The 11,012-nt window shown below is 42.7% G+C and overlaps 1 protein-coding gene across 1 annotated transcript in view; it reads left to right on the plus strand.

Annotated features, from left to right (window-relative positions):
• Nucleotides 1-352: 352 nt before the first annotated feature.
• The window catches only part of LOC102432444 (gasdermin-C-like), a 43,495-nt gene continuing 32,835 nt past the window's right edge, over nucleotides 353-11,012 (plus strand). The window contains exon 1 of the mRNA XM_023757754.1: nucleotides 353-639. The gene's annotated coding sequence lies outside the window, so the exon portion shown is untranslated. The remainder of the gene's footprint in view (nucleotides 640-11,012) is intronic.

Consider the following 11,012-nt stretch of genomic DNA (forward strand, 5'->3'; position numbering starts at 1 on the left):
GCCAACAGGGAGGGGGGCGCGTTTTTTATACTGTGGTTGGGTGAGGGGCGGGGACATGAGCTGAGGTATTCTCTGCAGCAGGGATCATCAGGGCATTCAACTAAGGAATTCTCTGCTGCAGGGGATGGGCGGGGATATTCAGAAAGAAGTCAGTATCGGGGTATGTGGATTAAGGGAGAAGAAGCATTCCAGGGGAAGTCCATTGCCTCATCACATGCCTGCATGTATCCTGGGCTCTCTCCGACCTAACACTTACACATGAACGAACTTATGAAATCAGACTTGCTCAGACTGTTCTCCGTCTGGGTCAGGAACAGACATGCCCTGCTTCTGGGGATCCTATATAAATCCTGCCCGACTTCACTCTGTAGCCTCGGCTGAGAAGGACTTGAGAGGTAAGACCGTGATCCAGAGCTCAGCCCCAGACCTGGTCAGGAGGAGGCGAGGGCCTCATCTGCTGCTTGTTACAGGATATTGCTCTGGAACTTGAGTCGGGGACCTGCTGGTGGGAAGAAAACACTACGAGCAGAGTTGCACTTCTCTGTTCTCTGGATTTTGTCTAACCTCAGGCGGTCTGGAGATTGGAAGGAGCACTACCCATTGGAGCCTTTCTCTATAAGACAAGACAATATACAACTGGTAAGTTCTAACCAGGGACCAGGGGGTGAATAAGAAGATACTGTTATTGGTGGAAGTGGGGTTCTTGGGGTGCCACGAGGAAAAGAATTTCCTGAGGCTCTCCCAGGAGGATGGAGTTTCATGGAGAGCTTTATTGATGATGTAAAATTAAGGGGTTGCCCTCCAAGGTCCCATCTCTGTCCAACTTGCCATGGAAGAAGTCCAGTCTTGCCTTCAGCAGGGCTAGGATCAAGGTCACTGCCCAGAATTTTAGTTCCATGTTAAAGTCCAGTCCAGCTCCTGGCTAGCTTAGCTGTGTTCCCAGCTGGGTCCATTGTGTGTGGGATCAGCACAGCATGGGCCATGGGGCTGCTTAAGGCCATGTGGCTATGGAGAGAGAACGAGAGCACATGGCTGAGTGCGGGTCACAGAGCAAGAGAGAAAAAGAGAACAAGAACGAACAAGAGAGAGGGAACTCTTTGTCTGGGGTTTTAACCAGGAACTTCTTCAAACCAATTAACTCTTCCAAGATTTCACATGCTTCTGATGGGGTCACCTCCTAGCCAATCCATTGTTCCCCAGGCTAGACTGACAGCCAAGTCCCCCCCCCCCCCCCCGCATCCCCTCTCCCACTTTTGTGCACATGCGCCCCTCTCCCTCTGTGTTCTATCCCTTCCCCCAGTGACCTGCAGGGAGTGGAGAGAAATGTTCAGACTATGTTTGAGAAATGGGTAGAGGTGCTTTTGGTTTGTTTTAGTTTAACACTGAAAGATCAGTCGGAGGACGAAAACCAGGTGACACAGGCTTTATTAGAGGAAAGACCTGCTGGGCTGTCTTGCAAAGGGAGAGCAGCAGCCTGTGCAGTGGTTAGCACTCTTTTTAAGGAGAATGAGGAAGGCACGAGGGCTTGGGGTACTTGGCGAGAGCTGGTTGGTTAGTCAATGTATATGTCCTTACAGGGTGTTCCTTCTGGGTTGGGGCCATATCACATTTACAGTAAGTCATCGCCATTCCAGGGATGGGTGGGCTTAGTAATCACATTCCAGGGAAAGGTGAGTCTATCATTTCCAGGCTCTTGGTAGTAATTATAAAAAAATAAAAATCTGAGAGTCCGGACAGGGTCAGAGGGCGAAGGTCCATCTTCCGTAGCTGCTTCCTGCTGAGAGGGGGTGTTATCAGAGGCATTTACCTGGGGTCTCAAAGATTCTGGTGATATAGATGTCCCTGTTCAGTGTACAAGGCCAGATAGATCTCTCCCACCTTCTGGTTGACGAACGCTTACATTCTGTTCTGTAAGAAACTGGTGAAACAGCACATGAGACAGGTGCCAAAGAGTAAAAGTAAAATAGATACCAGTGGGCCTAAGAATGGGAGGAGCCATGGGGCAAGTGAGCCAAAAATGGCATACCCCACTTCTAGCTGGTTACGTCATCTTTGGTCAATCCTGTCTCAGAGGGATTTAATGTGATCTTTGACAGTTCCTGATTCATTAACAAAGTAGCAGCATTCTTCCCCAAGAAAGACACAGGTACCCCCTTTTTCTGCTGTAGGGAGATCTAAAGCGTGCCGGTTCTGTAGGGCTATTGCTACTAAGGAGTCCACCTGCCTTTGAAGGGATTCAAGGGAATTGCTAATGATGGAGTTATCTTCTGAAAATTCAACAGACAATTTGTGGTAGAAATGAACAGAGGAGGAAATGCCTCCTACGCCTGTCCCTACTACAGTGAGGACTCCCGTACCCACTAAGAGGGGAACAAGGGCCGCCCTTTTGTGGCGAGACCTGAGAAGACCAAGAGAGGATTCGAGTTCTCCCTCTGTTCTGATAGAAAGATTGGGGGTTAGGAAGACATAAAGGCAGAGCGAGTGTGACAGGTCCCGGGGGACACAGGTGTAGGCTGTAGTCCCACAGAGGAGAAAAATACCCAGTGGAGCGCAGGCTAAGGGAGGGGGTAAATTTATAGATTGTGCACAGTAGTAAGGTGTAGGAGTAGTTGAGGTAGTGGTTTGAGAGGTATTTGTTAAACAGGTAGTGTTCTCCATATTAAAGAGAGAGATGATGTATAGGGTGCATTGAGGTTTGGTATAGGTAAGAGTTAAGTTAGTGGTCCAATAGGTTGGGATTGGAGTGGCTATGATGAGAGTTCAAGCCAGTGACAGACAAATCCAACAGGGTGTAGAGAAGGAGGGATTGATGTTAGAGAGTAGATGGAAGGTTGTGTTGATGAGGGTGGATAAAGGAGTAGGCTCAGAGTTCATGGGGCCAGAGAGAATGTCCTTTAGTGGGGAAGGGATAGGTCGAGGATTAATATAGGTTTTGATAAAGACAATTATACCCCCAGGGTCCCTACCTCTCGCATCTATTCTAATTCCTGCTGGCTGAGTCTGGTTCCAGAGTGGGCCTGCTGGGTTTGATATGGTAAAGCTGACAGGATTACACGTAAGGGGGCCACAGTCCGAGGGGGTCTGAGGTTTACTAGCGGACTATGTAAAGCACCAGAGTGGTAGTGAGAACACTGCCAATATGGACAGTAGAACTCCCCTACATTGTCACAATCCCCCTCCTGGCGGTATTTCATACATAGATATTTGTGGTCAGTGGCATAGGCCTGATACCACCCACCACAGCTAGACCACCTCGGGGCCATGGCCGTGCAGGCATCGAAATAGAGAGTGATACCAGAGCAGTGGTTCCCAACCTCCCTAATGCCGCGACCCTTTAATACAGTTTCTCATGTTGTGGTGACCCCCAACCATAAAATTATTTTCATTGCTACTTCATAACTAATTTTGCTACTGTTATGAATCGTAATGTAAATATCTGATATGCAGGATGTATTTTCATTGTTACAAATTGAACATAATTAAAGCATAGTGATTAATCACAAAAACAATATGTAATTATGTATGTGTTTTCCAATGGTCTTAGGTGACCCCTGTGAAAGGGTCGTGCAACCCCCAAAGGGGTTGCGACCCACAGGTTGAGAACCGCTGTACTAGAGGATTTCCCATCCCAGACAGTAGAATTGATGACTCCCTCATCATCCTAAGTCCGTTTCACCTGAAAAGACCAAAAACCTTCATTGGTGCATTCATTGTTAGCTGCCTGTAGGAGAATTATGGTGAGGAGACGAGACATATAAAAAGGAATTTGAAAACCTGAGCTTCTTCTGGAGTAAAAATTCGGAGGGTCCCTTGCTGGGTAAGGTCTACTATCCATGAGTGTAAGTCTCTGGGGAAGCAGATCGCAGTCACCACCAGGACCAGTCCTCCAGGATGCACTGCAAGAAATAATAGAATTTAGCCTGTGAGGAGTGATGGGTCATCAGGTCCTGGATGGTGCTGCTGAGTCTTCTTCGGGGATGGTGGGAAGGCATTTGGTGAGCCTGAGAAGAGGTAGGTCCTGGGAGGGTAGAAGTGTAGGAAGGTAGTGTTTTGTGTAGAGGTTTGTATGGCTTAATGTGTGAGAGGTGATACCAGTGGTGTATTCCTTGTACCTGTGCTGCCATAGGGGTAGATAGTATGACTGCGAAAGGCCCCTCATGTGGGTGTTAAGGATGCCTTTCCTTTTTTCTTGACATAGACCAAGTCCCCAGGAAGGACTGAGAGATGAGTAGAAGTTGTAGGAAAGGGATGGGGGAGAAGATTATCAGCGTGTTGTTGTAAGAGTGCCCTCATATGGGCAAAAGCAGGGAAGTAGTCTCCTGTGGAGGGGGTTTGGGGGACAAAAGGCCGCCCATACATGATCTTGAAGGGGCTTAGAAGTAGTGGTTGCCATGGCAATGACCCTCAGTCTCATTAGTGCCAGGGGGAGTAGTTCAGTCCAAGGCATATGAAGCTCCAAGGATAACTTGGTTAGATGTGTTTTTAAGAGATGATTGGCCTTTTCTATTTTACCCAAAGACTGAGCGTGGTAGGGGATGTGGAGGCTCCATTTGATGTTTAGCATTTGAGAGACCAGCTGCGTTATCTGAGAGATGAAAGTGGGCCATTATCAGATTGAAGAGACATCAGAAAGCCAAAGTGGGGGATGATGTTGTGGGTGAGAGATAGACGAGAGTACAGGTTCCTGTCCACCTGATGGGGAGACAGATATATGTGTTTTCCCCACAGAGGAAGAAAAATCCCTGATCATGGAGACAAGCTGAAAGGTGTAAGGAGAAAAGGTGGACTAAAGGGTATGAGATTACCTTTCCCAGTTCCATGCTCCAAGTTGAGAGTAGTCACCATGGCATTGCCAATAAGGGGTGACAGATGAGTGATTGAGATTGTATTTCGTGAAAGTGGGAGGGAATGTTAGAATGGGCTGTTATCCAAGGGAAAAGATAAAGGGAAGGAAAGGAGCAATGGAGGCCAGGGACCTGGATGGTTGGATAAGAAGTAAGACACTGTGCTGGCTTAACTTCTTATTTTTACTGAACCTTAATCCTTGCTGTTTTTCTGAATATTCTGGTTTAGCTTAAGAAGTATCCAGCAACCTTGTCCTGCCAGGCTTGGAGACTGAAACCTCACTTTCTTGCTCAGAGTAAAATGGCCCTTTTACAATTCTTGTAAATAGTTAATTTAGAACTTCTTTCTTTCTTTCAACATTTCTCTTTCCCTTCTCATCACATACACAACCTTCACAAATTTCACACTTTCAAATTAGCCTTCAAACCTTCTTTCTATGTCCCTCAAAAATGCATAACCACGCCTCAGACCTTCCACTAAGTATTTCTACTCTAATATTCTTTCTTTGTTCTTTGAAATGTATTAGAATTCTTCACTCTTAGAAACCTTAATTTTTCAATGATAACAAATAAACAGCCAACATTTCTTAGATTGGCATTTTTCAGAGCATTAAAGGGGTGAGAATGTTGGCCTTGGGATCTAAAGGCTCAGTGAGGGGGTCCCTTCACCATGTCATGTCATAGAGGAGCTTTGCAAGAAGATTAAAGTTGTGAACCTGGAGGCAAGAGTACCCAGTGAGCCTGAAAAAGGAGAAAAATTTTTCTTTTTTTTTTTTATTGTTTTATTGCTTAAAGTATTACAAAGAGTATCACATATGTCTCCTTTTTTTCCCCACCCTTGACAATCCCCTGGCCTCCCCTACCCCCCAGTGTTTTATGACCATTGGTTATGCTTATATGCATGCATACAAGTCCTTCGGTTGATCTCTTACCCCCCCCTCTTCTGCCCCCCAACCCTCCCGGGCCTTCCCGCTGTAGTTTGACAGTCTGTTCGAGGCAGCTCTGCCTCTGTATCTATTTTTGTTCATAAGTTTATAATGGTCTTTATTATCCATAAATGAGTGAGATCATGTGGTATTTTTCCTTCATTGACTGGCTTATTTCACTTAGCATAATGCTCTCCAGTTCCATCCATGCCGTTGCAAATGGTAAGAATTCCTTCTTTTTTACAGCAGCATAGTATTCCATCGTGTAGATGTACCACCGTTTTCTAATCCATTCATTTGCTGATGGGCACTTAGGCTGTTTCCAGATCTTAGCTATGGTGAATTGTGCTGCTATGAACATAGGGATGCATATATCCTTTTCTGATTGGTGTTTCTGGTTTCTTGGGATATATTCCTAGAAGTGGGATCACAGGGTCAAATGGGAGTTCCATTTTTAGTTTTTTGAGGAAACTCCATACTGTCTTCCATAGTGGCTGCACCAGTCTGCATTCCCACCAGCAGTGCACGAGGGTTCCTTTTTCTCCACATCCTCTCCAGCACTTGTTGTTTGTTGACTTGTTGATGATAGCCATTCTGACAGGTGTGAGATGGTACCTCATTGTTGTTTTGATTTGCATCTCTCAGATGATTAGTGACTTTGAATATGTTTTCATATGTCTCTTGGCTTTCTGAATGTCCTCTTTTGAAAAGTGTCTACTTATGTCCTTTGCCCATTTTTTGATTGGATTGTTTATCTTCCTTTTGTTAAGTTGTATGAGTTCCCTATAAATGTTGGAGATTAAACCCTTATCAGTGATAACATTGGCAAATATGTTCTCCCATGCAGTGGGCTTTCTTGTTGTTTTATTGATGGTTTCTTTTGCTGTGCGGAAGCTTTTTATTTTGATGTAGTTCAATTTGTTTATTTTCTCTTTAGTTTCCAATGCCCGAGGAGCTGTATCAGTGAAGAAATTGCTTCGGCATATGTCTGAGATTTTGTTGCCTTTGGATTCCTCTAGTATTTTTATGGTTTCCCGTCTTACATTTAAGTCCTTTATCCATTTTGAGTTTATTTTTGTGTATGGTGTAAGTTGGTGGTCTAGTTTCATTTTCTTGAATGTATCTGTCCAATTTTCCCAACACCATTTATTGAAGAGACTATTTTGACTCCATTGTATGTTTTTGCCTCCTTTGTCAAATATTAATTGAGCATATTGGTTTTGGATGATTTCTGGGTTCTCTATTCTATTCCATTGATCTATATGTCTGTTCTTGTGCCAGTACCAAGCAGTTTTGAGAACAGTGGCTTTGTAATACAGCTTGATATCTGGTAATGATATCCCACCTACTTTGTTCTTCTTTCTCAGGATCGCTGCAGCTATTCGGGGTCTTTTTTTATTCCAGATGAATTTTTGGAGAGTTCGTTCTAGGTCTGTGAAATATGCCACTGGTATTTTAATGGGAAGTGCGTTGAATTTATAGATTGCTTTGGGTAGTATGGACATTTTAATGATGTTGATTCTACCAATCCATGAACATGGTATGTTCTTCCATCTGTTTATGTCTTCCTCTATCTCTCTTTTCAATGTCCTGTAGTTTTTTGAGTAGAGGTCTTTTACCTGTTGAGTTAAGTTTATTCCTAGGTATCTTAATTTTTTTGGTGCGATGGTAAATGGAATTGTTTTTTTAGTCTCTCTTTCCATAAGTTCACTATTGGTGTATAGAAATGCCATAGATTTCTTGGCGTTAATTTTATATCCTCCTACATTGCCAAATTCATTTATTAAGTTTTTTTATGGAATCTTTAGGGTTTTTTATGTATAATATGTCATCTGCAAATAAGGAAAGTTTTAGTTCTTCCTTTCCAATTGGGATGCCTTTTATTTCTTCTTCTTGTTTAATTGCAAAGGCTAATACTTCCAGTACTATGTCGAACAGGAGTGGTGAGAGTGGGCATCCCTGTCTTGTTTCTGTTCTTTGGGGAAATGGTGTTGGTTTTTGTCCATTGAGTATGATGTTGGCTGTGGGTTTGTCATATATGGCTTTTATTATGTTGAGGTATAATCCTTCTATTCCCACCTTGCTGAGAGTTTTATCAAAAATGGGTGTTGAATTTTGTCAAACACTTTTTCTGCATCAATTGATATGACCATGTGGTTTTTTTCTTTCAATTTGTTTACGTGATGTATCACGTTTATTGATTTGCGGATATTGTACCATCCTTGCATCCCTGGGATAAATCCTACTTGGTCATGGTGTATGATCTTTCTGATGTACTGCTGGATCCGATTTGCTAAGATTTTGTTGAGGATTTTGGCATCTATGTTCATGAGGGATATTGGCCTGTAATTCTCTTTCATTGTGTTTTCTTTATCTGGTTTCGGTATTAGGGTGATGCTGGCTTCATAGAATGAGCTTGGAAGTGTTCCTTCCTCTTGAATTTTTTGTAGTAGTCTGAGGAGGATAGCTTTTAGTTCTTCCTTAAATGTTTGGTAAAACTCCCCTGTGAAGCCATCTGGTCCTGGGCTTTTGTTTGCTGGAAGCTTTTTATAACTGCTTCAATTTCTTCCATAGTTATTGGCCTGTTGAGATTTTTAGATTCTTCCTGATTGAGTTTGGAATGTTGTATTTTTCTAGGAATATGTCCATTTCCTCCAGGTTGTCTAGTTTGTTGGAGTAGAGTTGTCCATAGTATTTTTTAACAATCATTTGTATTTCTGTGGGGTCTGTTGTTATTTTGCCTCTATCATTTCTGATTTTGTTTATTTGGGTCCTCTCTCTTTGCTTCTTGGTGAGCCTGGCAAAAGGTTCATCAATCTTGTTTATCCTTTCAAAGAACCAGCTCTTAGTTTCAATGATTTTCTGTATTGTTTTTTTGGTCTCTATGTCATTTATTTCTGCTCTAATCATTATTATCTCCTTCCTTCTGCTCACTCTGGGCTTTTCTTGTTGCTCTCTTTCTAATTCTTTGAGATGTAGATTTAGATGATTTACTACCATGTTTTCTTGTTTGTTGAGATAGGCCTGTAGAGCTATAATCTTCCCTCTCAGGATTGCTTTCATTGTGTCCCATAGGTTTTGGGTTGTTGTATTTTCATTGTCATTAGTTTCCAGGATGTTTTTAATTTCTTTTTTGATCTCATTGGTAAACCAATCAATATTTAATAACATGCTATTCATCTTCCAAGTGTTTGAGTGTTTTGAGTTGTTTTTATTGTAGTTTATTTCTAATATTATGCCATTGTGGTCTGAGAAGATGCTTGGTATGATTTCAATCTTCTTGAATTTGGGGAGACTTTGTTTGTGACCCAATATGAGGTCTATTTTTTAATATGTCCCATGAGCATTTGAGAAGAACATATATTCTGTGGCTTTGGGGTGAAATGTTCTGAAGATGTCAATTAAGTCCATCTGATCTAGTGAGTCATTTAGGATTGCTGTTTCTTTGCTGATTTTTTGTCTAGAGGATTTATCCAGTGATGTCAGTGGTGTATTAAAGTCCCCTACTATGATTGTATTGTTGTCGATCTCTCCCTTGATATCTTCCACGAGTTTTTTTATGTATTTGGGTGCTCCTGCATTGGGTGCATATATGTTTATCAGGGTTATATCCTCTTGTTGTATTGATCCCTTTACTATTATGAAGTGGCCTCCCTTATCTCTTGTTATGGCCTTCACTTTGAGGTCTATTTTGTCTGATATAAGTATTGCTACCTCAGCTTTTTTTTTTATTTCCATTTGCCTGAAAGATATTTTTCCATCCCTTCACTTTCAGTCTGTGTGAGTCCCTTCTTCTGAGGTGGGTCTCTTGTAGACAACAAATGTATGGGTCATGTTTTTTTATCCATTCAGCCACTCGATGTCTTTTGATTGGAGCATTTAGTCCATTTACGTTTAAAGTTATTATTGAAAGGTACTTTTTTGTAGCCATTTCTATTTTTTCTGGCTGTTTTCTTTCTGAGCTTTTTATTTCTTCTTTTTACACCAGTCCCTTTAGCATTTCTTGCATTGCTGGCTTGGTGGTGATAAACTCCCTTAGCCTTTTTTTTTGTCTGTGAAGCTTCTTATTTCCCCTTCAATTTTGAATGATAGCCTTGCTGGACAGATTATTCTTGGATTCAATCCTTTGCTTTGCATCACTTTGTAAATTTCTGTCCATTCTTTTCTGGCCTGATGTGTTTCTGTTGAGAAATCATTTGATAATCTAATGGGAGATCCCTTGTATGTAACTTTCCATCTCTCTCTTGTAGCCTTTAAGATTCTCTCTTTGTCCTGAACATTTGCCATGGTAATTATGATGTGTCTTGGTGTGGGTCTTTTCGGGTTCACCTTGTTTGGGACTCTCTGTGCTTGTGTGACTTTTTTCTTCCCCACCTCAGGGAAGTTTTCTGATATTATTTCTTCAAATAGGCTTTCTAAGTCTTGTTCCTCTTTCTGTTGTTCTGGCACCCCTATTATTCGTATTTTGTTTCATTTCATGTTGTCCCATAGCTCCCTTAGGCTCTCCTGTCTTTTAATTTTTTCTCCAATTGCACTTCAGTTTGGGTGTGTTTTGTTTCCCTGTCTTCTAATTCGCTAATTCGGTCCTCTGCTTCTCCTAGTCTACTATTGAAACTTTCAATGGTGTTTTTTATTGCAGCTATATCACTCTTCATTTCTTCTTGGTTCTTACATAATTTTTTTATTTTTCATATGTTTCTTCTTGCTTCTTGCATAAGCTGTTGATTTTTTCCTCCATCCGGTTTATGCATTCTAGGACCCTTAATCTGAATTCTTTTTCTGTCATGCTGCATGCCTCAGTTTCACTTAGCTGCTTTTCTGGTGAGTCCTCCTTTTCTTTCCTTTGGGGGTTTCTTTGTCTACCCATGTTTGATCTCACCGCCATATCTAGATGTTGAGTCATTCAGGGGCTGCTCCTTGGGTGGCAGTGGCTCCTCGGGCTGTGGTTGCTCCTCTGGCGGTTGTTGTAGCAGCTGCTCCTCAGTTGGCAGGAGCTCCTGTGGTGGGTGCTGTTCACTGCTGTGGTGGCTCCTCTGGCTGGTGGGGGGAGGCTTCACACACAGCTGCAGCTGCTGTTCCTCAGACAGAGGATTTGCTGATCACGAGGCTGCTGTTCCTTGGATGGGGCGGCTACACACACAGCTGCTACTCCTTGAACTGGGGCGGACTGCTCACGTGGCTGCTGATCCTTGAATGGGGGCTGGCTGCACGCTGCTGTTCTTCCTCTGATGTGGTGGGCTGC

Source organism: Myotis lucifugus, unplaced genomic scaffold, assembly GCF_000147115.1.
Source record: "Myotis lucifugus unplaced genomic scaffold, Myoluc2.0 scaffold_113, whole genome shotgun sequence".
Classification (NCBI taxonomy): domain Eukaryota; kingdom Metazoa; phylum Chordata; class Mammalia; order Chiroptera; family Vespertilionidae; genus Myotis; species Myotis lucifugus.